This window comes from Macrobrachium rosenbergii, chromosome 14 (genome assembly GCF_040412425.1).
Source record: "Macrobrachium rosenbergii isolate ZJJX-2024 chromosome 14, ASM4041242v1, whole genome shotgun sequence".
NCBI classification, from domain to species: domain Eukaryota; kingdom Metazoa; phylum Arthropoda; class Malacostraca; order Decapoda; family Palaemonidae; genus Macrobrachium; species Macrobrachium rosenbergii.
This window is the reverse complement of record NC_089754.1, coordinates 8,717,803-8,745,302: the sequence shown is the minus strand read 5'-3', so window position 1 is coordinate 8,745,302 and position 27,500 is coordinate 8,717,803. Positions and strand designations below refer to the sequence as shown.

The following is a 27,500-nucleotide window of genomic DNA, read 5'->3' as shown; positions in this document are numbered from 1 at the left end:
AATTATGCACGGACACACGTGTATATATATGTGTGTGTGTGTCTGTGTGTGTTTATATATGAACAAAATTACAGCCAGGAAGGAAAAGTGAAACAGTGGAGATGCTAATTGCTCTCGTCTTACTACCAAGACATGGTCATAATTTTAAGGTGCGAAAAGTTTTATGATCAGATGTTTTCTGTTTTGTCATCTGAATCCAGTAATAAGTAATTATGTTGTCACGGCTATTGCTACTAAGGTTACGAAGTCGTCAGTGATTCTAAGTATTGTTAATATTTATTTAATTATTACTAATATTAAAGATGTTGATGACTATGTTTTGTCAGTATGCAACACTTTGCAGGTTTGTCTTAATTTGCTTGAGGTATTAGTAGTTCTTCTACTGATTCCTGCTTATTTATTAAGGGAAATATACAATTGTTCATTTATGAAAACTTATGAGAAAAAGAAAGAGAAAATTTTTATTTCTGAAAGCTGATATAGGGAGGTGTTCATTTAAGAAGCAATCGAGAAAAAGGTCGATGGAGAGAGATTTTAACAGTAGATGAACTCGTTTTTACCGGTGGATATGTCATACAGCAACTGCATAAGGCAGCAGCACGTCCAGAAATGTAAGGACCATCAGTTCTGTTCATGGATTTTTTTATACTTAAAGTTTGATGGATTTTTTTAATGGAAAAACTTCACTCTCTGTTTACGGATTCAAGATGCAATGGGCTACCCCATCAGTTCAAGAATGCAGGGTGGACAAGGTGCACCAACATTTTATGGATTCAACATAGAAAGGTGCAGTACTTTCAGGGGCTGAGGGCGAAAAGTTCATTTACTAAAGGACCTTACTCTAGGTGACTTCCGTTTTAGTTTTCTGTAAATCAAAACTATTGAGATGGCTTTGTCTGTCCGTCCGCACTTTTTCTATCCGCCCTCAAAGCTTAAAAACTACTGAGGCTAGAGGGCTGCAAATTGGTATGTTGATCATTTACCCTCCAATCATCAAACATACCAAATTGCAGCCCTCTAGCCTCAGTAGTTTTTATTTTATTTAAGGTTAAAGTTAGCCATGATCGTACGTTTGGCAACGCAAAAACACAGGCCACCACGACCAGCTGAGAGTTTCATGGGCCATGGCTGAGAGTTTCATACAGCATTATACGCTGTACAGAAAACTGGATTGCGCCGAAGGGCCTTCGGCGCATTTTTTACTTGTTTCTTTATGGTACTACTTTTATGTTCAGTTTTCATATACAGTTTTAGTGTTTTTCGGCATTATTAAAAGGTTCGACTTTTATTTGATTGGATTTCTTACAATAGTGTTTCTAATTCTGTATTTTGATTTTCTGTTTTTTATAGTATTGTAAGTTTTCAGTTTTATCCGATTGTATATTTGTATTTTTATTCAGAGTTCCCTGTTTTATGTCTCTTGATTTTATAACTTTTGCTCAGCTGTTGCAGAGACCGCCTTGTGGTTGAACTTTTCCCAGCCACTAATTTACGTATCACACACAGACTTGTTTTTGTACGTTTTTGTCATTTCCAGACCGTGCGGCAGCTTGAAGTGTTCGTAAAGTGAAGAAAGTGACGTTTATAACAAACACGCAAAAGACTTGGGCTAAATAAGGGCCTTGGGTTGCTCGTCCCATTGGCATGTGCCCCCCAAAATAAAAGAAGGCGAAGTCCTTTCGAAATAAGAGTCATGTCGACTTGCTCATCTTTGTTGTATGTTAATGAACAAGAGCCCGTGCTAGTAGAAAGCTTTATTTGAAATGACAAGGAAGACAAATAAAAAAATTATTAATACGGTAACAGCAACAAAAAAGAGAAAATCACTAGTGCTGGAAAGCCTGGTTTATTTATTCACTTTATGAATTTAGCAAGATCTCTAAAGAAATCTGCCTTTATTGTTTTGTCAATTTCTTTCTGCTTACCAAAGTAGCTTACAGGTCTGCACGAACATCTTCCTCCCCTTGTTTTGATCCAAAACGCGGAAGTAGCTGTTGAACTGTTTGCGTTTATTTTTTTTTTTTTTTAACTTACTTTGCCTTGATTTCTGTATTTTTGTTTCCTGTATATGTATCAAATTGCTTGTGTATTTGTATATATATATGTATATATATATATATATATATATATATATATATATATATATATATATATATATATATATATATATATATATATACTGTATAATACACATGTACATATGTATATATATAATTTATATATATATATATATATATATATATATATATATATATATATATATATATATATACACATATATATGCTGTATACATAGGCATAGTATCTTACATTATGCCGTGTCCCTGTCCAGAAAGGACAGTAATCGCTGCCACATTTTCACTTAAAGTGCTGAATCATGGATGAACTCACTGTGCTGTGCGGAAAACTTCCGCAGTGCTAGCCACTTTATATATCTACACAGAAGGCTCACCAGCACACGTCGAACCACTCCGCTGGCCACACACACACACACGGCACCATTCGGGTCCAACTTGCACGCACTGTACATGCTTGCTTCCTGGATGTTGCGACCTTTCGTTTCCAATACCTATCCACGCCTTTCGAAGTCTTCCTCTTCTTCGCTCTCCCAACACTTCAAAAATTCAAAAATTATATACTCTCTTCACTATCCCATTACCATCCATTCTTTCCATATGACCAAACCATCTCAAACATTCTGATCCATCCTTTCTCCTATGCTAACCCCTTTATCACTCTTACGTTTGTCCACATTTCATGCACTTTGATTTTTCCTTATACCACAAATACTAAGTAAACAGTCAATCTACAGCTTCCATATTCTTTGTTTTTTTGTATACAACATCCATACTTCACTTCCATGGAGGAGAGTTGGTTCAACAGTCCCCTCATACATTCACACCATGGCTTTCATAGGAATTTCAAGCTCCCACCCAGTCCTATGACACCTTGCCACCTTTTCATATTAACACCATGCAAAAATATTAACTACAAATACTTGAAAGAATCTTTTGCTTCCATTATCTCACCATCAACAATAACATTCATTATTCCGTCTTCCTGGTTTCCATTCATCATAATCTTACTCTTTTCTCTTAACTTTCCCCTCTTGCAAATACATTTAAACTCACTAATTTTTTGCAGTGCCTCTAAACTATCACCAATTCACATGGCACCAACTCCATCTTTATAACAAACCGGCACTTTTCTGTTTGCAAACTAGTACATACTTTACTCTCATCATAAAGAATTTTTATTGCTTAGCAATTTACCTCCTACACCACCCTCCACTGTGTTGCTGTCATTTCTATCATAACCTTTTCTTTGTCCATATATGCCACATACAGCATTTTCCATTTGCTTTCAAACTTCTCACATAACTGTTTCTTAATAGATACTTGAAACATACCCTCCTCCTTGTCAGTCCCCACACTTTCCTTCCTACTGTATTTAAAAATTTTTGTCATTTGTCTTATTTCTCTATCAGAATTCTACCTTATACCTTCCCTGGTATAGTCAGCAAAACTCTACCAGCATAATTCTTAGTCTCATTCATCATTTTCACCTTTATACAGAAGAACCGTTATGTCTGGCACCTATTCCTCTGGAACCTTTCCCATATCTAGACATACCTTACACTCTGATCAGCCACGCACTCACACTTTCACCACCATACCACAACATCTCACTTGCAAGCCCACGAACTCCTGGCGTCTTTCAGTTTTTCAGCCTCTTAATGCCTTCCTTAGATCCTCAACATTAACTTCCACAAGTTTTCTCAGACTCACCTTACCCATTCCTCACATGTCATTCAGCTCTTCTTCTCTTTCATTTTCCATTTTCAACAGATTCTCAATATACTAAATCCATCAGCCTAGGATTACAGTCTCTTCAGAAGCATCTCTTCATTTGCGTCATTTATTTTGAGATCCATGTGCGCATTAACCTTCCCCCGCGTTTACCTGCTTGTAGAACAACTTCTTGTGTTCCCTGAAATCCTTGCTCAGCCTCACACTCCCTTTTTTGACGCTTGCTTTCTTGAATTTTCTCAATTTTTTCTTAAATATCTTATCCATTTTCCTGTACTCCAGCGCACGGCTCTTCTTTCTGTCTTGTAACTTGAAACTTTTTCATTTCCACACCCCACTTCTAACTGTGTTTATTCCTTTTTCACACTTTCCTCTCTCCCTGCTGTGTGTTTGGGTGTCAGCCTGTCAGCTCTTATTCTTATTATCTTTAAATCTCACCAACTTTTGATAATCTTTTTCATGCAATCAAACTCCCTCACTCGCGGTCTCTTCCTGTCCTTATCCCCACTTAAATCCTACGACTGTTCTGTGAGAGAAAATGAGAGAGTGAAATCATCACTTACCTAGAGAAACTGAGAGGATAAATAAGTGACAAGGCTGATTGGCTGTGTTCCATCGCGTCATCAACGCAAGTCCGCTGCTGCTGCTGCATGTGTCGCGTCGTAAACTGGAAACGTATGAAGTCGCCATAAAAAGTACTATTTATTGTTGCGACTCTTTGATATTGGAAACCAAACGCTGGCAAATGTGTGTGTGTGTGTGTGTGAGAGTGAGAGAGAGAGAGAGAGAGAGAGAGAGAGAGAGAGAGAGAGAGAGAGATTCCACTTCGCCCGGATTGTGTGATATAAAACAAATCAAAGCAAAGCTACCTGCTCGTATGTGTAATTCCACACTGCCAGGATCGCTTGATTCAAAGCAAATCTCTCTCTCTCTCTCTCTCTCTCTCTCTCTCTCTCTCTCTCTCTCTCTCTCTCTCTCTATATATATATATATATATATATATATATATATATATATATATATATATATATATATATATATATTGGGATATCCATTGCATAAATTCGTTTTATCTTTTCGAACGTACACGTTAGAAATCCAGTTTGAGAAGCTACATATATAACTATATATATATATATATATATATATATATATATATATATATATATATATATATATATATATATATATATATATATATATATACTTCTCAAACTGGATTTCTAACGTGTACGTTGCGAAAAGATAAAACGAATTTATGCAGTGGATATCCCAATAGACACTGGACCTCCTCAACAGAACAATAAGTGCAGGAGACGCCGAGGAAGCTAATCGTCAAGACACAGCTCTTGAGAAGTTAAGGAAACTCTTTCCTAATGAGACTCCCAGTTTTCTGCTTGTCATAAAAGGGACCCAGGAGTTATTCGCGTTTTCTAATCATGGCCATCTGCCTATTGACTTGGTTGGCTTTAGAAATTTTCTGGTCACAGGCTGTAGTTATGTACTTGGGACTCTCTTGGTGTGTTGCTCTCAAGATTTTAATATATGCTAGGTGGGTCCTTATGCTTGAATTTTTTTAAAATTAAGTTTTATGTACACAAAAGTGACAAGAGTTGTTAAATTAGTTATTAGGTGTTAACTGTAGTGTTTGTCGAAAATTCTGTAGCTTTCTATCTGAGTTTTACGATACGGTAGTATAATCTGGAATATCAAAGTTATTGTATTGAATTATTTATAAAAAAATTATTACCAGGTGAACTGGATGTTCCCTTCTATAATAATTTGCATGTATGGCTTGCTTCCTCACTGAATTTTAAACAAATTATAGTAGGATTAATAATAATGCATTATAGAGTGAAGTGGCTCTCTAGTCTTAAGAATCACCCAGGTCGAGTTTTCCATCCAATTCATTAAAGAAGCTGTCTTAATGTGTCGTCTTTTAAAAGACCCCTTCGGTAAACCAATACGAAAGCGGATGTGGAGGCAACATTTTTGTTCACAGTCACTTTTGTGGCCAAAACGATAAATTTTCTTATGCTTTAAGACATGTAACTATGTGAATATGGGCAGAACTAAATAACAGTAATCTTCTTACTGCTATGAATACTAAAAAGAACTGCTAATTTACATCCGCTGAGCTTTCCAAAAGCGTTCTCAAATATCTTTTTATTTTTCGTTTTTTCTCTCTCGTAGGAAGTTTAAGAACTTCACCAAGACGCGTTGATGAAAAAGCCTACTGCGGAGAAGAATAAAGACCGGAGCTAGTTGCTGAAAATATTCAGCTTCAACCTCAGGCATGCTCGAAGCAAATAATAAAAGAATACAGGTTACAAAGGTATATACTGTATAGCGATGAGCTAGATTAAAAAAATGTTTAGGCTAAGTTGTGATATTATATATATATATATATATATATATATATATATATATATATATATATATATGTGTGTGTGTGTATAATTTATATATGTATGTATATATTATATACATACATAATATAATTATGTATGTATATAATATATATATGTATATATAATGTATATATACATATATATATTATATATATATATATATATATATATATATATATATATATATATATATATATATATATATATATATATATATATGTGTGTGTGTGTGTGTGTTTGTGTGGAAGAAAATGCGGTTCCACCGGTAGGAAAGAGATACAGGTTGAAAAAATAAATGATGCTCACAAGCTATAGTCCTTAGTGGGTGGTCACTATAATGTGGTTCGGGTTCCACAATAAGCTGTAGGTCCCGTTGCTAAGCAACCAATTGGTTCTTAGCCACGTTAAGTAAGTCTGATCCTTCGGGCCAGCCCTAGGAGAGCTGTTAATCAGCTCAGTGGTCTGGTAAAACTAAGGTATACTTAACTTAGTGGGTGGTATCTCCTGAGTTAAAGCAAAGCAACAGTCATCTCCATGTTCATTCCTTAACAGCTATACAGATGAACCCCTACGCAGAAAATTTCCGTGACATCAGCTTCCTCATGCGCTTAGATCAAAGGTTCTCCCTGAGCGAGTCGACTGTCAACTTGTCATGCTACGCCACTCACCTTGCCTACGTATTCATGTTCAGTAGATATTAAGTCCCTAATTTCTAAAACTCTCTTCCCTTGAAGTAGAACTTTTGTGATTTTCCTCTTCACCTTCTGCTTACCCAGGCTGGAAAAATGTAAGTCCTTTTCATCAGCCGATCCTCCTCCGGTATCTCCATCTATCAAAAATACCTCAGTACATTTATATAGCATATATGCCTTTTTTTTTTTTTTTTTTTAGCTGCGGAGACGTATTCCGATCTTCAAATCATGGCGTCTCCCCTTTCGTTCGCGTTAACCATTCTCTCAAAAGAGTAAAAGCTTCGTTCATGTGGTTAGTCCTTCCCATCTCTATCTCTCTCTTTCTCTCTCTCTCAGATTAATCACTTTATGGGGCTATCTGTACTGGTACCGCTGTAGCCATCGACAAAATTTGGAATTGTTTTTGTCATATCTCACTTTCTCTCAGTTCATTCAATAATTCGTTTTCGCACGGTGTTTAGCTGAGTAACTTTCTGTCCTTAAATATCTTTTTTATGAATACGTACAAACACAATCGAGAAGTAATAGGATCAGCAATAAATTTAACATAGGTTCTTTCCCAGGGACACGTGGTTCAAGAACCACCGACCAGTTGTTTACACTCACATCACCAAAAATTTAAAACTGACTTTTTTTTCAGTCTGGTCGGTTGTGTGTGAAATTGAAATTGTGTCTCGTGAGAGGCTAGTTTATAGAACACCCCCTCCCCCCATCTTGTGAGAGGCGTAGCATCAGTAACAGATGCTTATACAGGACGCCCAAAAGGGTTGAGTCACATAGTGGCACAACCCCTTTCATAAGTACTGGGCTTTATCATTGAAGTAAGCACAGTTCGAGCTAAACATATACATATATATATATATATATATATATATATATATATATATATATATATATATATATATATATATATATATATATATATATATATATATATATACACACACACACACACACACACACACACACACACACACACACACACACACACACACACATATATATATATATATATATATATGTATATATATATATATATATATATATATATATATATGTATATATATATATATATATATATATATATATATATATATATATATTACATTTACATTTACATATAAAAAATAGCCAAAAGGAAAGAAGTGATGCCCTCTCCTAATGGAACGCGTCTGAGGTTGAACAATAGTAATAACAATAACATAATAACACATAACGACAGTAGAAATAATTAGAATGATAAGAATGAGAAGTGAAGCTTTCGCACTGAAGTCACGTAAGTGGTCTTGGTCTGCCTTTGAAAGGTATTCGTAAATTGTTTAGTCAAATTATGATGTCCTTATGCCAACACGAACCCATGCGGTCTGACTTCCCTGTTGAAGGCGCTCATAAGATGTTCTCTGTTACATGATAAAAGTTTTATGCCAGGAGTGGTTTTGTGGTGTCACTTAGGCGCTGAAGAGGATTCGTTATTTCTCTTTGTTTGATGACGTAGTCCTTATGCCAGCACGGGCTCTCGTGGTCTCGCATCGCTGCTGAAGGAGATTCATTGCTTGATGCTGTTATTTAAGTTGGCGTTGCTCCGACTTCAAATACTTTTATCAGAACTGCCTGTAAATTGATATTTAGTTTCTTGGTGCAGTTTTTTCATAGAGGTCGTGTACGCATTAAATTACTCTCTCTCTCTCTCTCTCTCTCTCTCTCTCTCTCTCTCTCTCTCTCTCTCTCTCTCTCTCTCTCACAAACATCCGATTTCATCTTACATTTCTAAAGCGAACTTTATCCTTGAATACCTTATTCGTCTCTCGACTGATCATGATAACAGCTAAGTTGGTTCATCATCATCTGTTGGCTGACTATATCATATTCCAAATAATGTATGGATTAATTATCAGTCGAACCATAACACAAGGGAATGTATGTATTGCACGTTAAATGTGCATTCATTTTCGGTTCATTCTTGGTGCTTCAGAACAGCAAAATTACACAAGCATCTGGTGTTATGTTGGTGTGCGGATCACACGCAATATGACACTTAACCACACCTTCCTGGAAGTGAGCTGCGTTTTTGTGGAATTTGATTTTTTGAATATATTACAGTGGTTCTTCGAAAGAGGGGTCTAAAATGGATAGCGATTCAGTTCTTCAGTGATTGTTAATTTTCACTTGATTAACTTAGAAATGCCTATAGCATTTCTAGAAGGAAAACTCACTTCTGCGAAGATAATGTCGATTATTTTTCATCGTCAGCAAGCAGAGAGTTACAAATTGCCTCATGGCGATGCCAAACTTAACATTTCCTCTCATTGTTTCACCAAACGTTGCATCAAACAGTAACATTTTTTTTCTGCGCTGACGCCAAACTGGGAGTGGCGTTTGCTCCTGACAAGCAATGTCACAGGAGTGTAAAACATGCGACTCCAGTTTCGCCACTGACTTTGGCCACGGGATGCAGATTTCGGCGGCAAGATGCGGAGGGATGCCAGAGACTTCCTCGTGTGACGCCCTTTGAGGAAGCTGAGTTGCCGCGGAGTGGACTGACGCCACGAGAAACCGCTTTTCGAAAGGTCACTCATAAAGCAATATATGTCTCAAGATGACTCGACATTTTCGAGGCAAAAAGACAAAACTTAATCTAGTCCAGGATGCTCTCTCTCTCTCTCTCTCTCTCTCTCTCTCTCTCTCTCTCTCTCTCTCTCTCTCTCTCACACACACACATACCTTTGTTGATGAATTTGTAAAAGCTCTTAGTCCTTCACAGTCCTTTGTCAATATATATATATATATATATATATATATATATATATATATATATATATATATATATACTTATATATATACACATTCATTCCAACGTCTCATATAATTTACCAGGTTGATTGAAGAGACGAGATATATTAAATTTTCAATTAATTTTTTCAACGTGTTCTGTTAATGAGCTTTATTTATAAAAGATGAAAGTTCGATGTATATATATATGTGTATACATATATATATATATATATATATACATATATATATATATATATATATATATATATATATATATATATATATATATATATATATATATATATATATATATATATATATATACACACACACACACACACGCGCGCGCACACTCATTAGCGTTAAGGTCATGTTTCGAAGGGATACCACGATGTGCTTAGTAAATTACAACCCCGGAACAAGTGATGAAAATTACGCAAGTCGGACCAACTGCTTTCACGTTAAACAGAGCCTCGCGTGAGTTACATTCATTCTCTCCATTGCGCTTCTTCACATTTCCTTGCTTTTGGTGTTCTTTTGTGAGGAGAGCGCGGACAGGGACGAGAGACAGAAATCAGAGCAACTATGCGCCTTGCCTGTATAGGAGCGTCACCTTCAGTATGTTTCTTTCGATAATGAACGCTGCAGTGCTGTTCATATGCCTGCGCCCCGTGGGGTGTTACTGCCACTAGTGCACCTCACGTGGTGCACTGTACGCATTGCTTAAGGGTCTTTGCAGCGTCCCTTCGGCTCCTAGCTGCAATCTCTTCCATTCCTTTTAGTGCACCTCCGTTCATAATCTTTCTTCCATCCAACTTTCCACCCTCTCTAACAATTGTTTCATAGTGCAACTGCGAGGTTTTCCTCCTGTTACACCTTTCAACCCTTCTTAATGTCATTTTCCGTTTCAGCGCTGAATGACCTCATAGGTCCCAGTGCTTGGCATTTGGCCTAAATTCTTTATTCTATCCTATATTCTATCATATGCCTACGTATGTATTCAATGACAGCCAGTGAAGGGAGAGATTCCAGCTCTTGGTCTAAATCATCATATTAAAGAACATGATTCCAATACATGGATGAATTACTCTCGGGACGTGAAAGAAAGTACAACCTGAAAGTTATTCTTATGAAAGCTGGAGAGTGAGGCATCGAAGTGTAGCAGTCAGTGAGTTTCATGGCTGATTTATTAGGTTTCTTATAATAATAATAATAATAATAATAATAATAATAATAATAATAATAATAATAATACCTCTTTCAAGAGCCCCATCCCACCTTTTTTCGCAATAAAAAACAGTATTTGAAAAATTCATTGGTTCGTACTCTTATCCAAATTATTTTTTGGCCCATAACCCTCAACTCCCCGAGGTGCATAAGCGACAAACAAACAAATGCACTGGTGATTACATAATGAACATTCTCGTTTACTGGCGGAAGAATTAAAAACAAGCTTTCATACTGCCATAGGGAGTAATCGAAGAGATCAAATCCGTGCAGTACAGTAATGACTTTCTTTACGGGCTGCTCTAGGAGCAAGAGCCCGTGCCTCCGCAAGAACGGTAAGATGGCACCTCTCCATTTCAGACGTTTGGTGGGACTTATAATCCCGCGTTTTATTTTGGTTTCTTTTAAGCGAAGAGTAGCGCCGGAATGTTTCTTGTTATCCTCTGCGTTATTGTGAAGTGAATTTCAAGGTCCAGTTTGTTGATTTAGAGTTATTTGAATTACTGCGGGCAACGCGAGGTTTAAATTGTACATGACCAGTGTCTGTATCGCACAGGGACCTATAATCCTTTCCCGGACAAGTAAATTTTTATGTAACATTGATAGTCATCCCCCCCCCGCCCCCTCATCAGGAGACGACAAACAGAAAACTGAAGGTGTCGAAGAGGACGACTACGTTTCCATTTTGCATTTGCAGTTTTTTTTTCTTTCTAATTAAACCACCTTCCATAATAGGGAGTGGCTCCTTAGAAAACAAGGCAGCATTTACTGCGAAGTTCATCCTTTTAAACATTACATCAAGGATGGATCTTCCGCCCATAAAGCTTCCACAAGTAAGCACACAAAATTTGTTTACTTTTATATTGGATTTTTTTTTGAAGCATGTTAATCTCACTACAATTTTTTCGTATTGCCTCACCCGTTGCACCAGCCATTTATATATTTGATTTGCATTATTATTCCCTCCATATTTGTGCGTAGCCCATCGTGACAGATAAGGCACCGTAGCCTTCCTTCGCCTGGTAAGGTCTGAGGCCCGTAGTCTCCGACTTCCATATACTGACTAATGTTTGAACTGTGACGTCTTTATGATGCCATATCATCCTCCCCAAATGAGCATCAGATGCTGCCCGAATCGCTTGTTTGAGGCCTCGTGTTTCCTTGGAGAAATGGTCGCCCATAAGTATATTATTGTGTATTTTTTTCGTTGGTGGGGAGGAGGGGAATGAATTGAGAGGCTATGAACTTTATTTGATTACAGCAGAATGTGTGCGTGTGTGTGTGGAATGAGATAATTTGATAGAAGATAAGTACACATGGATACTTACAATACATACATAGATACATACATAGTATAATATATATATATATATATATATATATATATATATATATATATATATATATATATATATATATATATATATATATATATATATGGGGGAAAGTGTGAGAGAAATGGACAGATTGTATTAGATGAAAATAAACAGCATGATCATTTTCTAAAAGAGTGACCGTACCATTAGAGCAATTAACAAATAGATGGATAGATACATAGAGTTGCTTTTTTATATTCTAAGGATGCGAACTTTGGAAGATCTTGACTTCTCCATACAGAATGTCAGAGTTGAGGGAGGCGAGAGAGAGACGCTGATGGATGGCGGAAGTGGAATGGACGAAGAGGATAATGAAATTAATATGCAGAATTAGTTACTCTTGGACTGACATAAAGTGCTAATGATCTTCTTAATAGGCTTTCTTCTTTCCTGGCAAGTTGGGATAAATAGAATTCATATCTTTCAAATCTTGATTTTTACATTGGGGAAACGTAACCAAGGCAATTTTTATTTGTTGAACAGCCTTCACTGCCAAAAGAGAAACCAAATACACAGATTGCTGCTCTCATTGTATGTGGACACGTTTCTGTATCCTGAGAAAACAATAAAGAACCGTAACATTTGAAGCCTTGGCAAAAATACGCTAAGCGCTTACAACAAGCGGTTGTACGGTCAAGTGGAAAGCCTTTTGGCCTTCCGTCTATACGTAAGAACTTCACCCGATTAATCTTGGGGAAGGTTTTGGAGCTCTCCGCCGCCTTGAAATTGTAGGGATCATGGCGTATGTGGACAGACTTAGCTCGGCGTTTATTTTATGTACCAATATTTTTCTTTTGCGGCACTGAATGGTGTGGTGTTTCCATTTATATGTTACGATAGTTCATCTCTACAGAATGGAAGGTAAATTTAATAATGTGTGGAAATAACTAGCATTGAAGTTTGACCATTTTTCCTTTTTTTCCAGAAGAAAACAAAAGAAATTATTAAAGCAAATAAAAAACAAGATATATATATGTGTGTGTGTATATGTATATATATATATATATATATATATATATATATATATATATATATATATATATATATATATATATATATATATATATATATGCGTTAATAAACGTGAAAGCGCTTGGTACTGAACTTCTGCCTGTCATTTTCCTGTGGGATTCGCTTATACACTGAAGTCACGTGCATCTACTGTGATTTTTTTAGCATATATATATATATATATATATATATATATATATATATATATATATATACATATATATATATATATATATATATATATATATATATATATATAATATATAATATATATATATATATATATATATATATATATATATATATATATAAATATATTTGATTTTAAAGGGTTAACAGAAGAAATCAATCACGTACAGAATCACTATGCAGATAATGATGGTCATGCGTGCTAGCGCGCACAAAAAAAAAAAAAAAATGGAGGGAGAGAGCTAAATTGAGGATAAAAAAGAGGAAATTAATTAAAAGCAAAGGGCAAACGATGGTAGGAGGAGGCCACTGAGAATATTTTAAAACATGAAACCGATTCATTGAAGCGAAAAATCCAGAAGAGTCGGATGATAAAAACAAGAGGACGTCAGCAATAACAATGCGGGATTAACTCCAAGGGAAAAACCCATCTGGCGTAGTTCCTGGTGGTCCTGCGATTTCAGTGTTTCACCGCAAAAAAGGGCAAGTGCCTGTGTAGTTCTCATAGCCAAGGAAGAAGTCTCTCTCTCTCTCTCTCTCTCTCTCTCTCTCTCTCTCTCTCTCTCTCTCTCTCTCTCTCAGTGACTGTGATGTTCGAAATTTCCTCCATATTAGGATGCGTCCACACTGCTGTGAAACATGTCATGGACACTAGTCGGCGACTTATCGCATACGTATCACAGACAGCTTGAAAACAAGTCAACGACCTTAGGTGAAGAACGAGCCTTTCGCAAACGCTGGATAATTGCTTGAAGCTCTGGTTAGAACAACCAATAAGTCTTTGATTTGTATCCAGCCTGTTTGTGATGTGTGTGCGATAAGTTCCCGACATGTTTTTTATGACATTCTGCAGCGTTGACAAACCCTTAAGAAACATATCATATTATCATGTCAGGATGAAAGAAGCGCCATCCAAGTTGAACTTGAGTTCTTAAGATATAAGACTTTTGATTTCTCGTCCTACGAAAAGTAAGTTTGTGTAACACTTTTCTTTGCAAGTAGCAAGAGAGGACTTGCGTTTCATCATCTTGAGGAATTGCTTATTAGTAAATACCCTTTAGGTCTATAGGTTTAACGAAGTTTAGCAAACAATTGATACGGTGGAATTGGAGAGGTACTTTTTCTCCCCTTATGCTGATTCTTGGTGTCCCATTTTTGCTCATCTTTAAATAGCTTAGGAAGCCAGAATTTATTAATATGTTTTGTAGGCAGGGTACCATAATAATTTGTTTATTTTTAGAGGTTCTTGTTTATCTAGTTAGCTAAGTAATTTTACATAGCTTTTCGTGTTTTATGTTTTTATTATATTAGCAAATCAATTACAGTCATCTTTTATACGTATTAAAGTCAGACCTCCTTCATTCCTTGATTGAAACGAGGCTTCACTGTCTGCCTACATATTCACTCTAGTGAATTTCGTGTCCTTTCTCCGTTTTGGATGTTTAGCACGAATGAGGCGGAAGTATCTGTCAATAGGTAATCATAAAAATGTTTTTGTAGTAGCATTTAATTCACCCTGCACACAATGCGCACGCACACATATGTGTGTATTTGTATGTACGTATATATATACATCTGTGTATATATATATATATATATATATATATATATATATATGTGTGTGTGTGTGTGTGTTACAGTCAACATGCGTAATCAGTCATTATGCGTAATGACTGAAATTTCAGTCATCACGCGTAATGCACTTAGGGACATTTGATCCCCCAGGAGCTAGTACTAAACACGGCGAAACAATGAGTCACCTACACTGTTTCGCCGGGTTTAGTACTAGTCCCTGGGGGTCAAATGTATTTACACTGTGTTGACTGTAATATATATATATATATATATATATATATATATATATATATATATATATATATATATATATATATATATATCTGTGTGTATATTCGTGTGTGGGTGGTGCGTGAATATAGAAACGTGATTTTAGAATAAAAAGTAACTGTATTAGTGGGAAGCGTCAAGAATTTAATTTAGCCTTGTGAATAGTAGGAGAGATGGTGTCTTAATTTGCTACAGACCTTCCAGTAGTTTTCATTTAGGATGATCATTAATACGAGACACAGGAGGTGTGTGTGTGTGTGTCTGTCAGAGAGAGAGAGAGAGAGAGAGAGAGAGAGATCATGGAAGCGGTGCCCCTGGAGAGGGCGAAACGCTACGTTAACAATGAAAACAAGTCCTTGTGACTCGGCTCTGTTTGTGATTTTGATTTTTAAATGTTCAGCCGGAAGGCCAGTTGTTACAGAGCGAGTTGGTTTGTCAATGACTTGAGGAAAACAAGTGTGGATGCATAATATGCCATATACAGTAGTATTTGAATATCCCTCTCTGTAGCCGTGGTAGTTCCTCGCTGGTTGAGCGGGTTCCGTTCTCAGCTACCACTCTGTTGGTTGCGAGTTCGAATCTCCGACCGGCCAGTGAAGAACAAGAGGAATTTGTTTCTGGTGATAGAAATTCATTTCTCGCTTTAATGTGGTTCGGATTCCACAATAAGCTGTAGGTCCCGTTGCTAGGTAACCAATTGGTTCTTAGCCACGTAAAAATAAATCTGATTCTTCGGGCCAGCCCTAGGAGAGCTGTTAATCAGCTCAGTGGTCTGGTTAAACTAAGATATACTTAACTTTAACTTGTAGCCGTGCTGGGGCACAAAACATTCCTTCATTTCGCCTGGGTCCGGTAGGGGGCTATCGCCGTCAGTGCACCTCACGTAGCGCACTGTAGGTATTACTTAAGGTTCTTTGCAGCGTGCCTTCGACCCCTAGCTGCAACCCCTTTCGTTCCTTCTGCGGTGCCTCCGTTCATATTCTCTTTCTTCCGTCTTACTTTCCACCCTCTCCTAACTATTGTTTCATAGTGCAACTGCCTTGAGGTTTTCCTCCTGTTACGCCTTTAGAACATTCCTACTCTCAATTTTCCTTTCAGCTATGAATAACCTCATAGGTCCCAGCGCTTAGCGTTTGGCCTATATTTTATATTCCCACCTACCCCTCCCATTTCGCCTTTGCATTGCTTTGTTAATGGCATTACTTTTCGAGGTACCACTTGTAGTAGTTGCCTTACACCGTTTTATGATCTTACAGGCAATGTTCTCATACCTTGGGCTATGCCATAACATCTGTGGTAAATATTTTCAGTTGGGTTTTAGTTTACTTGCTTGAGGATGCGCAAAAGCACACTTGATTTACAATTTTTTTGTTATGTTATTGTTCGTTGTTAACTGATTGTTCCACTCTTGCTTCACCCCTTCCACTAGGGTGCTAGAGGAAAGGTGCACGCTGGGAACATACAGTACAAGCATACATACATACATGCATACATTACATGCATATATATATATATGCATGTAATGTATGCATGTATGTATGTATGTATATATATATATATATATATGTATTATATATATATATATATATATATATATATATATATATATATATATATATATATATATATATATCTGTGTGCGTTCCATCCATATTATTTTATAATGCCTTGTATCTAGACTAGAAAAGAACATTTGGTTGACCGCTTCCGGTGCCTTTGCATTTTAAAAATGATTCTGGACTTTTCAAGTCGCCAAATAACATAGAAATAGCTATTCCTTTTTTTATACGTCACAAAAATACACTGAATGAAACAACGAAGTTTTCCATGACGTGTGAGAGAGTGTTAAAATCAGAAAAAAGAAATGTAGGATGTTGTGGAAACGTTGTTTATTTTGGGGAGCTGCGGAAGACCATACATTCTGGAAGTGCAGAGATTGTGCAAAATTACTGCGCTTCCATGCAATTGGGGAATTAATTAGGCCTATGGGGTCTTTCAAATTTCTTTAGCAAGTTTCACGACTTGGAAGAAATATCTTAGTATGAAGCCCAGCTCTTGTTTAGAAAGACTATTCCCTCAAGGCCCCCGCCTTTTTTTTCTTACAGTTGCTAATTATTATTATATTTATTACTACATCTCATTCATCGTTATGTATAAGCTGAATGAGAGGTTTTGTCTTCAACGTCAGGTATCGACATTGTCTCGTCAAATATTTCGGGTCTTTATTGTTTCATAGCCTTTCTTTCTGAGCTGGAGTATTGTGCGTGCACAGGAAAGTAAATGAGTCCATTGTTTAGCTGTTCGCTCTATTATTTGAGTTCAGTGGGGGCTCGGATCTAAAGCGTTTGGGTGATTAGTCTCGGGCTGGCCATTGCGATTTCTTTACTGTGAATATGGAGGAAAGTGGAATGGAAGAATTATGTTGAGGATGATATTGAAAGTGGTTAGTGTCGTGGCATGCCATGCAGATGTCGCGGGTTGGCATCTCCCCCAGGGCGATGGAAAATCACTGGCTCTGTATCATGATCAGTTACTGCTGTAGTGTGGGGTCTGCGATGGGAGTTGAAACCAACATTCTTTGGAAGCTTGAATTCCAAGTCAATGGCCTTTGTATGCCTGTTCCATGTGAATAGGTTTCATCTACTGAAATAATAATAATAATAATAATTGACATGTTGTATTTTAGTGTGTGAATTATGGAATGTAGTTGACACTTCTCATATATATATATATATATATATATATATATATATATATATATATATATATATATATATTATATATATATATAAATGTATATTATGTACATGTACACATATATAATGCATATATTATATATATGTACATATATATATATATATATATATATATATATATATATATATATATATATATAATATAATTAAATATATATATATATATACTATATATATATATATATATATATATATATATATATATATATATATATATATATATGCGTGTATTTGTATGCATGCGGCCGTGAGCGAAAGCATTTCCTTCTTTTTCATGCTCTACATGAGCCCACGATGCGAGGCAGTGTCCTTGTCTCCTAAAACTCCCTGGTTTCCCCAACAGTTATAATATGATCGTGAGCAAAGTGACAGCGCGAGGCGTAGAAAGGTTACTAAGAGCAGCTCCGCAAGTCACTGGGAATTCCCCATAGCCATTACTGACAGCCGCTAGATGCAACCCCCCCCCCCAACCCCCCAACGCCCAACTTTCACGACATTTACTTTTTTTTAGTAATTTTATTCGACAACAGAAGTTTCTCAATTTACGAGTATATTGACTCACTCACCCAAGAAATTCAGCGCATCATGCGATATACACAATAATTTAGTAACATGCGCCATCAATTTATACAATAACTTTAACACTGCTTCAGGTAAACACTGCTGCAGGTAACTTTTAATTAAAGCTTTTCATCAGCCAATAAAAGATATATGATTGATATTCTTGTCTTTTTACGTTCATAACCAAACATCTATCCATATTCATTCTCTCTCTCTCTCTCTTCTCTCTCTCTCTCTCTCTCTCTCTCTCTCTCTCTCTCTCTCTCTCCATGCACCCATTAGCGGAATAACATTCCGTTGCATGGCGTGTGCTCCTCGCTGTCCCGGCGTTACTCACCGGTGTTATCATTTGTCCGGAGTAGCTTTCGGTAGAGTGGGTGCTTGAACTAGGAAGGCGAGGGCGGTGAGTGGATGGCTGAGTGAAAGAGGGTCGGAATGGACCGACAGCTAGAGGTCTTTATGGATGAATGGAAGGAAGCTGTAGGGACTGTGGGCGATCCAAATGGAAGAACTTTGCATTTTACTAAGAGGGTTGCGAGGCAGTGATTGGTTTCCATTATTAGTTATTTATATATATATATATATATATATATATATATATATGATGTATTATATATATATATATATATATATATATATATATATATATATATATATATATAGTATATATATATACAGTATATATATATATATATATATATATATATATATATATATATATATATATATATATATATATATATATATGTATATATATATATATATGATATATATATATATATGTATATATATATATATATATATATATATATATATATATATATATATATAGAGAGAGAGAGAGAGAGAGAGAGAGAGAGAGAGAGAGAGAGAGAGAGAGAGAGAGATTGAATACGGATAGATGTTTGGTTGTGAACATGAAAAGACAAGAATATCAATCATGTATATTTTACTGGCTAATGAAAGGCTGTAAAGGTTACCTGACACAGTGTTAATCGTTACTGTATGAATTAATGGCGTATGTTACTAAATTATTGTGTACATCGCATGATGCGCTGAATTTCTTAATTAATCGTAAACTGAAAAGTTTCTGTTATGAAATAAAATTACCGAAAGAAGTAAATGTTGTGAAAGTTGGAAGACCAAAAGATATTATTTCATTCCTTATATCTAAATGACTCTTTTGTTTAACCTGTTCGAGCACAAAGTTCTCTTTGTCTGACAATGAAAGCTCGGGTCATATCGAACCGTTATGGATTGCTTTGATTTAAACGAAAAATGTCATTTTCCTTACTGTTTAAATGATGTATATCACACGCCTGTCTTTCACATTTATTGGTTTACTCTTAATAACGAAGCTACCAGCAAACTTTTGTTTTATTTTGAACTCTTAATGAAATCCAGTTGAAGAATCTCTTTAAAAAACATTATGCAAGGATTTGCATATATATATAGTGAATAAAGTTGATATGACATTAGAGCTCCTCTCTCTCTCTCTCTCTCTCTCTCTCTCTCTCTCTCTCTCTCTCTCTCTCTCTCTCTTACATTCACGCTACATGTATGTGATGTACAGTTTTGCGTTGCAGATATGTGTGTGTGATTTCATACATAATACACACACATATATATTTATATATGCATGTTTGTGTGTGTATGTATTTAACATTAAGCAGTTTCCGCTGACAGGGGGCTTTCGAGAAAAGACGAGACAAAGCGCTGATCACCACCACCACCTACTGCACATACTTGAACTGTTGAACCATGGATTGAACTCCTGAACAAAAGCCGTACACGCATGAAAAGTTATTATATGGTTTTATGCATATGCATTGATTTATATTGTTAAGACGATTGTATTCATTTTTTTTTTACTTTACTTTCTCTTGCTTTTGGGTTTATTTTCCCATGATTCATCACCATCTTATATTTGATAACATTACGTTGTTGTTATTTTATAGTTTACTTTGATTTGTTTCATTGTACGCATATGATGCTGTTGATTTTAATGTCGTCTGCTCTTGTGTTTTCTGATGCCACATACAGTTTTTGACAAGTCCTTTTGATTTCAACGAATAGAAAATATGGTAACTATGTAATGTACACGCACCCCCGCACGTATACATGCTTAATTTGTACATAGAAATTAATTAAATGAACCAGAAGTAGTAAGAAAAAAGCGTCCCAAACCAAGTCATTCAGCCATTGAAATCTCTGAGCAAACTGTGGCTCCCCTTAATTAAAGTTGAGTATTTTGAAGAGACAAGTGAAAGAAAAAAAGCTCTCCCCCCTATGTGTTTAGTAAACATCAAATGCAGAGCTTATTAGGATTCCGTGTTTGCGAACCACCTCAAAAGTTTTAATTGAAAGTCGGGTTTTCATCGGTATCTTTGCCGCTTGACTTTTTCCGTTCAAGTTTTTTCTTTGTCTTTTAGACTAGGTTTTTTTTTCATTGAACTTTTCATTTGAAGGCACCTTGTGCGTTAGTGTTACCCAGAATGTGGTGGTTTAAATTGATGCCGAAATTCTTTATACTGTTTTAAGCAGATAATTATGACTTTAGTTGTGTTACCTATGCTTAGTTTCATTCATATTTCAGAAATGACCTTTTTCGTCTCAACTTAGATCCAGCGGAGAGAGAGAGAGAGAGAGAGAGAGAGAGAGAGAGAGAGAGAGAGAGAGAGAGAGAGAGAACATCGTAGATGCTTCCTTGAGTTGAAGAAGTAACAAAGTATTGTTTCAGCATATTTGAAAAAATCAAGAAAATTCAAATAAAACTGTAGCAACCTTGAAACAAATGTTTTCGCTTCATCATTTTGTCACGTAATGTTCGTATGCGCGTTATTCGTTATGACATGCAGCATGACACATTGTATCGTTGAGGAAAAAAAACTGACTGAGAATTAATAAAAGCAATAATCCCGTAGGGGGTTAATGACGTCAGTGCACCTCACGTGGTGCACTGTAGTCATTGCTTAAGGGTCTTTGCACCTTCACTTCGGCCCCTAGCTGCAACCTCTCTCATTTCTTTCACTGTACCTCCGTTCATATTCTCTTTCTTCCATCTTATTTTCCAGCCTCTCCTAACAATTGATTCGCAGTGCAACTGCGAGGTTTTCCTTCTGTTACACCTTTCAAACCTCCTTTACTCTCAATTTCCGTTTCAACGCTGAATGACCTCATAGGTCCCAGTGCTTGGCTTTGGCCTAAATTGTATATTCAGTTCAGTTCAATAGCAGTAATTTACTCAGACTTACTGGAAAAGCAAAGGTGACATTATATGCAAGGAACATACATTAGTGTTGTATGTATGTATGTATGTATGTATGTATGTATGTATGTATGTATGTATGTATGTATGTATGTATACCGTTAGGGAACGAGAAAGAGAGCATTGTGTGGCCTATGAAAGCTCAAATGTTTCAGGTGACCAACTGATGAAGCTGAATTGGTTCAATCGTAACAGAAATATTTTGTGGCACCAGGATGTTGTAAATCTGTCTTCCACCTGCAAATGAAGTTTGTGACCGCTTTCTGACTGACTGCCAGGATCGCCAGTGAAATATTATTATTGAGATTTGCTTTTTTCACTTTTCGTATGTAGCCCTCTGGACCTGACTTCTGTAACCACCTAAGGTCGCTAGCTGGACATTAATTTGTACGCAAACTGTTTTTAATTGTTATTTTTTAACATTTATACTATTTTTCTCAATGTTAATACTGTTACTACCATTGTTATAATTACTATTTTTACTACTACTTCAACAACTGTGTGGATATTGCCAATTATAATTTTTATCATTTTATCTCGTTCATCTAAATTGTGTGTACCTGTTGCAATGCCTCTACTTTGTATATTCCTTGTATATGGCCCTGAGCTGAAATAAAGATCATCATCATCATTATTATTATTATTATTATTATTATTATTATTATTATTATTATTATTATTATTATTATTATTATTATTATTATTATATGATATAAGTAAGTCAGTCACCAAATTGGGCGTTTTTGTATATAGATCTCAAGTTTACGAAACATCCCATCAATTTATACTGCTGTAGGAATCACGAGGTCGTATCTCAGTAAAAATATATTGTTTTATTATTTGTTTATTTTATTTAAAAGGAAATTAATTTCCATTTGATGTAAGGAATTTGGAAATTTCTTCATTTACACCATTTCAGAGGTGTTATTGGAAGTAAAATGGCATCAGTCAGTCTTAGGAGGAACTGATATATTGTAATTCATGCATGGAGTTTGGCGTGATAACTTTGATTGCTGAAAAAGAAAATTCGATTGAAAGCGAATGCATCGCTCTCTCTCTCTCTCTCTCTCTCTCTCTCTCTCTCTCTCTCTCTCTCTCTCTCTGTGTTTTATTGCCATGCTGTTTTGTACGTGACAGATAAGTTATTTTCACTTTTATACGAGCATTTTTTTCACGGTACGATTCGTTTTAAAGGTTTTACAGTTCTTTCAGAAAACACAAATTATTTCTTTTTCCCAGAAAAATAGTTGTATTATACTTCCGTTAATCTTATATATTATGGTTTTTTCAAGGTAAAAGGTATTTTAGATAATGCTGATTTTATTAACGAAATATTGAGTTACTATGTTTTAGATTAAGGTAACGGTAAAAAGCAAAAAGAAATTCAAATGAATGCACAGAAAAGGTCATTTGGGTAATCACTCTACTTTCCAGCTGTAAAGTAAGTGAAAGTTATTGGTCTAATCTCATCTCTTCCTCATCCCTAATAGACCTGACTCAGAAATACTTACCATTAATGGAATGCCGTTGAAATGAGGTTTTAACCTTAGCCGAAGCATTATTGGCCTGCACCCAGAAGGCCCTGGAAATTAGGGGGTTTACATTAAGACCCAGTTTTGACTCGAGAGGAGAGAGGTTATGGTAACCCGAACAGCCAAGGCCCCAGACTAGACACTGATTTTATGTCAAGTCGTACTGGAGTTATTTGGATTTAGTAAGATTATGTCGGCGCGGTCCCTTCCTCTAAGGCTGTCACTGATTCAAGACGTGTGAGATTTGTTAAGATTTTGCTGGCCTTGTTCTAACGCTGTCTGTTGCTCTAAGCAGCAAAGGGTGGCTGTTGAACCACTGATTTAGGCGTTAATGTATCTGTTGTTTAGATATACTGTACTTGGTTCTCGTCCGATCTCTAACGAGCACCCCTCACGGGTAGTGGCTGAGGGTTCTTGAAGGTGGCTTTTCAGCGTCTTGCAACGATGACGATTGTGGCCTCGGCGAATCGGAATACGGTTAGAGATAAGTGTCTGACGCTTGAGAAACCGACGTTGAAGGACCATGTGTCACTCTCGTTGGGGATAAATCCCCAGGGTAGGATTTTCCGTTTTGCTTCCTGTGCTTGTTGTCAAATGTAATTGGTCGTTTGCCTGCAGCCCCTCTTGCTCATGCAGGTCATCGACGCGGTCCTCTTTAGAACTGATGAATCAGTCTATTTCAGCTGTTGATAATAACGCCTCTTACTCATCTATTTCTTTCTCTGTTAAATTTCTGGCTTCATTGTGACCCACTACTACTGCTCTTCCAAGGATGAAATGACTGAACCAGGTATTGTTTCGTTTTTTTTTTTTTTAAGAGAAAGGGATTCGGTAATAATATTATTGAGAATAGAATGAGGATGAGATGCTTGCTTCCGATGTATATGTATATATATATATATATATATATATATATATATATATATATATATATATATATATATATATATATATATATATATATATATATATATATATATATATATATATATAATGTGTGTGTGTGTGTGTGTATGTGCGCGCGCGTGTGTGCGTACATCGTATGCATTTTAATTCCAGTAGAGGCAGACTCATTCTTTTTGTATGTCCATGAGAAAATCCAACCAGTTAGCACCTGTACTGGTATAAGGATGAACAGTACATCGAAAAACAATAGTTTATGAGTATTGGAAATGATTTGCAGAACAAGAGCAAAAAACAAACTAACTTCCAAAACTGCCACATTCTTCAACTTGATGCGTTGTTTCGAAATAACTGGTTACCTGTTTGAGGACTGATAATTATTAACCTGGGTTAGTTTTAGTACCATTGAGGTCATTGTGATAGAAAAGAAGAAGAAATAAAAATCCGTTGGTACATAAACATATGTAAGCATTAACTCTTTTTGGCAGCAGCTTTGCAGCTTAACGTTTGATTAACAGTTCCCTGGCACTGCCTAAGCAGTTGTCATTGTGATTCAAGTATATTTGAGCAAGACTGCTAAGTATGAGTAGTGTTTGTCTGTAAACAGTAAAAGTGCAAGTCTTGAATAAAAGCGCAGTTCTTAAATTTGTGAAAGTTATAGTAATGAAGTAGTGCAAGAGTTGATCGAACAGTAGCCACTTGTAAAAGTGTTTCCCATCAGGTAATGTAGTAAATGTGTTTCTCACAAAGCAGTGAAAGCATTCTTCGTATAGTGATAAAGGCGATTCTCACAGAGTAGTAAAATTGTTCCTTGTGTAAAAGTAAAAGCTTTAGATATCAAGTAGTAAGTCTGGTTTGAAAGTCTGTTACATGATCGTTCACAAAACACTAACCGTTGACTTCCTAATTAACAGTAATTGCCATATTCCCTTAAATTCTTAGCTTTTGAAAAGCAAGCGTGAAAGTTTTTCCCTGACAATTTGGTAAGTATACTGGTTGTCAGAAAGATGCGACTTGAGAACACCTGAGTAAAAGTTTCATTGGTGTGGAAATTCGCAGAGTATAAAAGCGCACAATCTTCAATAAGCGAAAGTTAAGTGATGTTAAAGAAAAAGTTCTATAAGTTGATTTCCTGTTCGTTGTTCCTTACTATTGTCTCCATTTTTTTTTAAATCTTTTATCAGTGGTATGAGGTCACTTTCATTCTGAACCGTTTCACTTTTTAGCTTTTTACTTAACCTCCATTCCCGCTTCCTTTCTTCAGTCTTGCTGTTCAGACACTCCAGCTCCCTCTTTTCGTTCCCGTAGGGGGGTAATGCCGTCAGTGAACCTCATGCTGTGCACTGTAGGCATTACTTAAGGTTCTTTGCAGCATGCCTTGGACCCCTAGCTGCAACCCCTTTCATTCCTTTTACTGTACCTCCTTTCATATTTTCTTTCTTCCATCTGACCTTTCACCCTCTCCTAACAATTGATTCATAGTGCAACTGCGAGGTTTTCCTCCTGTTACACCTTTCAAACCTTTTACTGTCAATTTCCTTTTCAGCGCTAACTGACCTCATGGGTCCCAGTGCTTGGCCTTTGGCCTAAATTCTACATTCAGTTCAGTCCCTCTTTTCACTGTCTAAAGCGCTGGATGACGAAAGAGCCGCATGCATCATGCATCAGTCAATTAACTAGAATGCATGAGATTGCTGAGGACTTGTGATCTTTATTCTTCATTTGTATTACACAATAGCGGCAGACAGTTTGCCAGAGGAATGTCTGCACGTCGCTGTTGGAGGAGACAGGTGAAATATCATTCCAAGATCCCCCTATCGCCTCCCTCCCTCCCTTCCTTCCTCCCTGCCACCGCTCATTACCCCCCATGAGCACTTCGCGTATTGATTGACACTTATTTTGTTGTGTCCGTGGGTGGTCATTCCTGTGCTCTGAAAGGTCCGCTGGCTCAGATTCCGCATTCCTTGTGAGGAAATTCATTTTGCCATAACTGCTCCATCTTCCCCCGGTGGGTTCTTGCCCAAGATTGCGCCATATCGGCACCTGTGACCTTAAAGATGGAAGGTGTTAGGTTGGGTGAAGTTCAGTATTGTCTGGATTACGTATTAATAGTGAATGTCCATTTTTTGGTGTATATTTTCAACCCTTTTGCGACAGACTGCCATTAAGCATCTTGACAGGCTAACTACTAAACAGAAAGACTTGTGATTTGCGTTGAATTGTTTTCCCATGTCCACGATATTTTCAATTGCAATTTGTTATTTTTGCTTTCTGTTGTCACGTCCAGGTTTTAGCACATTTTAACAAAAGGGTAACTTGTGAGGAGGATGCCGGAGATACGCCTGGTTAGTAATGAGAACGAACCTTTCTTTTCGTTTAAAAGAAAAAAAAACAAGAAAGAAAAATATCAAGGACAAGGACGAGGAGAATGACAAGAAAATCTTGTGTCCTGTTTAAATTCATGATTAGTCGATCAACGCGAATGAAATTGAAGAATGAAATGTCGAAGGGGGACAAAGCGTCCTTGGTCCCTTCTCGGGGCCGCAGTACAGACTCGGAACAGTTCTGATTAAGGAATCCGAAAGTCCCAGGAGATCTGACAAAAAGGATTTTTCAAAATGTTGGGCGGGGAAAAAGTGTCTCGATTGAACACGCCCAAGGCTAATGATTAGACCGCTTCGGTTGAGACGTGTATTGTCAGAAAGATTTTTGACAGACGGACAAAATTAATGTTAGCATTTATCAAGGCGTCGGTCTGTTGGTATAATTAGTGACCATTGCGGAAGCCTTATATGCCTTATGGAAGTAGTTCTGACGGCTATTTACGCCATGCTGAAGCGAGTTGGCCTCAATAATGAAAGGAATATTACAGAGATGACAAGATTTAAAATCTCTCTCTCTCTCTCTCTCTCTCTCTCTCTCTCTCTCTCTCTCTCTCTTTTCTTTGTTCCCTTTTCTGCTTTAAATCGCAAGTTAGTTATGAACAATATATATAGTCTTTTGAAACATCTTGAATACTACGGGTATTAGTTTTTTATATTTTTGTACTTGCTGAATAAAATCTTTGGGTATTGTTACAGGAATTGCCAGAAATTCTCAGCTTTTCCACTGCAGTCTCTCTCTCTCTCTCTCTCTCTCTCTCTCTCTC

General features: G+C 36.5%; 1 protein-coding gene across 1 annotated transcript in view; it reads left to right on the top strand.

Moving 5' to 3' along the window:
• LOC136845713 (uncharacterized) overlaps positions 1 to 27,500 on the top strand; it is a 229,204-nt gene that overhangs the window by 30,361 nt on the left and 171,343 nt on the right. The window lies entirely within an intron of this gene.